This window comes from Nanorana parkeri, unplaced genomic scaffold (genome assembly GCF_000935625.1).
Source record: "Nanorana parkeri isolate BGI_ZX_2015 unplaced genomic scaffold, ASM93562v1 scaffold4365, whole genome shotgun sequence".
Taxonomy (NCBI): domain Eukaryota; kingdom Metazoa; phylum Chordata; class Amphibia; order Anura; family Dicroglossidae; genus Nanorana; species Nanorana parkeri.
Window position 1 is genome coordinate 1375 of NW_017310628.1, and position 5543 is coordinate 6917.

The following is a 5543-nucleotide window of genomic DNA, read 5'->3' on the forward strand; positions in this document are numbered from 1 at the left end:
ACTAATGTTCTGCAGTGTGCCGCTTTAAAAAAAACAAAAAAAACACACAAGAAACATTACAAAGCTCCCGGCCGTTCTCGACTTACCTTGAATGACGTTGTTGTCGGCGGGCAGCGGCGTTGTTCGTATTCGGCAGGCAGCGGCGAGTTGGGAAGCTCACTGGGAGGAGAGGGCCAGACTCATGTCCTCAGCGTGGGCGCGGCTTCGCGTGAGCGGGTATACCAGCGTAGGCGCGAGCGGCTTAACTGACGTGGGCGTGGCGTAAGCAGCGTGCGGGAAATTTGAATTTTAGCCGACGATGGAAAAAGTTGATAACGTTTTCCATCGTCGATTTTAATCGACTTAATCGAATAATTGTTGCAGCTCTACGTACTATAATCGTATGCGATCACGTTTTCATCCGATAATCGCAAGGTGCGTGGGCAGTGTACAACCGCAATTACTGTACAATCGTACGACTTTTGATTTCAAGCATGTTTGAAAACTTTGGTCGAGCATACGATTATTGCAAGGTTAGTGGCGTTTACATACGTCAAAAATCGTACGATCTACACTGCTCATGCGCAAACGAAAATACGTGCGGTTGATTACCGCAATTCGTCCAGGTGCTTTTCTTTAATTACGGCTAATTGAACCTTGCGATAATCGGGGCATAATGGGGCCGCCGTACGACAATTCGATCATCGGGCGAAAAAAGTGTCGTCCGACAATTGTAAGGTGTATGGGCACCTTTAGAATCGCCATGCCGGCCTGGGCTCACAGTGCTCTGGACAGCACGGCTCTCACAAGTCATTACCATTGGTGCCGCGCTGTCCAGGAAAAATGGGAAAATCTACACAAGATGAAATTTAAAGTAATTCCACGTTTGCAGCCAAAATGCACCATTAAAAAAAAAAAAAAAAAATTGGAAAAAAGGGGGGGATTACACAATTTTTATTTTATGATCATCCTGGATTTGTTTAGCGCCAATTCACAGCACTTTACAATATCAGGAAGATAGTAGAGTTACAATACAAGGTTAGGAGGGCCCAGACAGCTTACAATCTAAAAGCTGCATTTATTATTTTCCCAAAAGGTAGACCTTGCCTTTAAATGTTCATAGAAACCTTTAATGGAATACAAGTTTGAAGGACCGCAGCTGTTCCTCTGTCTTTTCTCAATTACTAAAATGGTTTAATGAAACAACTGCTATTTACAGAGAACAGAAACACACTATGATGCTGGCCATCGTCCATGTTGGAAAATGTCTATTGTTAGAGCAGCAAAATGACTGCAAAAACCAGAACTGATAGTTATGGAAATGATTATTACAGCCTGCGAGTAGCAAATAAAAAAGGAAATCCAAAACATGTTTGCTGGGAAAAATGTGCTAAAACAATAGGCCAAGCCGAAAGAAACATTTAGATATAGCTGCTGGCTATTGCTGACCAGTCCTTTAGACTGTGGGCACCATTCACACCAGAGCAGTGTGTTAAGTACATGATAGCGTGCATTTAGCATGTGCCGTCACACAACATACCAAGCGTACAGTGCTGTTCTCTAGATGGCGGTCATGGAGGGAGCCTTCCCTTTAAGCACAAAAACTGTTTAGTGTTCTGGAAAACCTAAGAGCTTCCGATAATTTTCTTCTTCAGGATCCTCTAATATTAAAAAGGAGTTGTAAAGTCCCAGTGTGTCCTCTCCTGTTATATCAGCATTGTAATAGGAATACACACTAGAGTTGTTTCTGATAATACAATCAAAGCTTACATGATAAAATCCATATTTATGTAGTGAGTGCTGCCTTCTGTCTGCCCATCACTTTCACCATCTTCCTGGATTCCCAGTGTGCTTTGTGTCTCTGTCCCTGCTGCTTGATGTGATGCTATCTACATTACTCAACACTACATATCCCATCATGCATTGCTTCCAGCCTTTAAAGTAGTTGTAAAGCATAAACTCACCAAATAAATCGCTGGCAAAGCAAATTCTGCGCTGGCTTCAATGATTAAAACCTGGAAGCTTAATACCTTTTTTAATCTTAAAATTAGTCAGGTGACCACAATCTACTCTCGCTCCTCTAATATATGATTAGGTATATCCCAAGTGCTATCTCCAACCCTCTAAATGAACCTTTGTGCTGTGTTAGCAACTATATAAATGCTGTCAATTCATTCAATAGAAATCACTACAATATATAAAAATCTATGAATACAATTGGTATCATATAGTGCACTCCCACTCTATAGTGTCCATAGGTATAGACCAAACCTAGGAAAAAACTGCGACAGTTCCTTTAAAACATCAATTTCAAATAATTCATGCAGGTAAGTCAAATGTTCCTAATCCACTGTGACTTTGTGATTCCCTCCGATATCAAGCGATTCCCTGTGATCCACCTCCGTGTGCACAACCTCTAGCACACTCACCAGAATCCCTAAACCACAAAAATGGTCCATTAACGTTCCATATACTCCTTTTTAGGCTCCCGATACGTTTCTCTCCACCAGATCCCAAATGGTCAACTTGCAATAAGATCCCCCTCAGGTTGTTTTCATTCCTGGGCCACCAGACTGCACTGACCAATGAGTGCTCGCAATTTGCCAGTAAAATTCAAAATCCATAGCGCAGGACAGCAGTACGGAGTACAGATAGTACACCCGCGCCGGCCCAGGGGAAGGGCTGTTCGCTGCACGGCAATTAAGCGGGGGGAGAGGGGGCCAGATTTGAGTGAGTAATTCTATTTTCCAAAATCACTTAGGAAAGTGAACATACCCTTTAACTCATATTGTGCATGTTACAGAGTGCTGCTGCCACGATAGATAGATAACCTGGCACCATGTCATTGGGGGCAAGCTGCAAGAACCTGGAAGAGAAAGTTAGAAAAAGGAGACTGATAGGTTAGCGGACTCCTGGGGGGGAGGGGTTGGGGTGTGGTGGGCGTGATGCAGCTCCTTGTGTTGTTAGATCGGGGTGTCTGTGTGTTGCTGAACGGAAAGAAAGGGAGGGAAGAGGAACTTCACCCTCATAACCCCCCCCCATCGCCTCTTACCTGTCTCTTCCAGGTTCTTGAACTGAAAGAAAGGGAGGGAAGGAGCGCAAGTGACTGGCGCAGACTTTATGGAGGTGAGGGTCCATCACCCATTTCCACCTGATTCACTGTTATTTTCCCTGGTCTATACACCTCCATAAAGTCTGCGCCAGTCACTTGCGCTCCTTCCCTCCCTTTCTTTCCAGAAGAAGTGCTGTAAAGTGAGAATGTTTTCACAAATAAAAGTCTGAATCGTTTAAATTTATCAACAAAATGTAAAGTAAATGAACAGAAGAGAAATCCAAATCAAATCAATATTTGGGGTGACCTCCTTTGCCTTCTTCTAGGTACACTTGCACAGTCTTTGAATGAACTCGGCAGGTAGGTTGTTCTAGGTACATGTTGGAGAACTACAGATCTTCTGTGGATGTCGGGTGCCTCAGATCCTTCCATCTCTTCATGTCATCCCAGACAGACTCCATGATGTTGAGATCAGGGCTCTGTGTGGGCCAAACCATCACTTCCAGGTCTCCTCGTTCTTCTTTACGCTGACGATAGTTCCGAATGACATTGGCTGTATGTTTGGGCTTGTTGTTCTGCTGCAGAATACATTGGGGTCCAATCGCACGCCTCCCTGATGGTATGGCATGCTGGATAAGGATCTGATTATATTTCTCAGCATTGAGGATCCTGACCAAATCTCCAACTCCATTTGCAGAAATGCAGCCCCAGACTTGCAAGGAACCTCCACCATGCTTCACAGTTGCTGCAGACACTCATTATTGTACCGCTCTCCAGCCCTTCAGCAAACTGCCTCCTGCTACAGCCAGATATTTCACATTTTGACTCACCAGTGCAGAGCACCTGTGGCTTTAAACCCAAACCTCCGCCATGGAAACAAGGCCACGCGTCTCAACTATGCACAAACACATAGGAAGTGGGGCGCAGAGAAATGGCGTCAGCAGTACTGTATATACAACACACACAGGGTTTATATATTGCGGAAGCATTCATCCGCCTCATGAGAACCTTCATGACCCCACTGATGCCCATTAGAAGAACCATGGCAAGCAGCAGCGTGCAGGAGACTAAATCGCGCGAGGACGACAGATGATGTCACAGAAGATACCGCTTGCCATTCGCCAAAACAAAAAAAAACACTTGAAAATCGCACGCGGAAAAAAAAAATACAAAATCGACCTGATAACGTTGTCGTTTAGGTGTGAATGGGGCTGATTATGTGAATGGATGGCAGGCCTGAATCTCAGGTCAGGGTCATTGTTTGCTAATATTAGGATACCCCGATAAGACAATGGCCGCCCAGAGCCCATCCACACAGCACCCTCCCCCCCAATTCTTACCTGTTCCCCTCACATGTACACCGCCCCACCTTCCATCACCATGACATACAACACAGCACACCGACCACACCATCACCAATGACTACATGTAGGCCGCGGGAACTCACAGGGTCCTGGGCAGCTCGTCCTCCATGACTCCGGGCCCCTCTCCGTCCTAAGGGACCCGGCGGGAAAATCCGAGTTGTTGGTGAAGTTCAGGCTGCCTCAGTGAGCTGCCGGTAACGTTGGAAGGTCGGCTCTTTATTGTTCTTTCTCTCCTCAGATCGAAGCGTTACAACCCGGCTCCCACCGCCCCGGCCTGGAACAATGCGAGACAAGCCGTCACCACAAGATGGCCACCACTGGAGACGGCGCATGCGCGGGCCGAAGACCCCCGGAAACTGGCTGACCTGGCAAATGCCTGTCCCGAATTCAAATAAAGGAACTTGTGTGTTTGAGAACAATCGGGATCATACGTTAAAAAAAAAAGGAAAAGAAAAAGAGAGAGGATTCAGTGTAAAATGATTTAAAAAAAAAAAGGTTATTTAGAAAATACAACAGTGAGAAAAAAAGACGTGCGCCGCCCGGGAATCGAACCCGGGTCGCAAGAATGGGAATCTTGCATGATACCACTACACCAGCGGCGCAGATGCAAGAGGGGGGCTACGGTCAGGTATATAATGACAGGGTGTATATCATTAATTCCTTAAACATTATAAAATATATTTTCTTGTTATTAGGTGTCTGTTTATTACAAGGATATGTGTTTGTTTTAGCTGCACCCAGTCAATGCTGCTACACCAAGTGCATCCTCCCGTTAAAGACAAAAACATTTAAAGCGCATTTCCACTAAATTGGGATAACGCCTTCGTTATATTTGTAACATGTTCCCATTCACAGTGCATAACTTAAAAAAAAAAAAATTAAAAGGCATTGTCCACCTTTTGCAAAACATTAATCAATGAATGTATTATTTTTTGCATTGGGGCCTGCAAAGCATTGCAACAGTGATCAGTGGATGGTGGGTGCAATGCTCAGGCTCCCGCAAACTATCAATTACAATGCTGCATCTCCATGTTTAAAAGTTTCCTGCAGAATCAGTTAGTCTGAGCACTGGCCCTGATATTCTGTTTTAGGGTGACTCCTATCTCTTGCAGGATCCTATGGAGCCACCCCTGTGTGTGCTAGTAAGC

The 5543-nt window shown here is 44.9% G+C and overlaps 1 non-coding gene across 1 annotated transcript; it reads right to left on the reverse strand.

Moving 5' to 3' along the window:
- Positions 1–4926: 4926 nt before the first annotated feature.
- TRNAG-CCC lies at positions 4927–4997 on the reverse strand. Its single transcript has one exon. It is a non-coding gene; the product is annotated as a tRNA-Gly (tRNA).
- Positions 4998–5543: the final 546 nt, after the last annotated feature.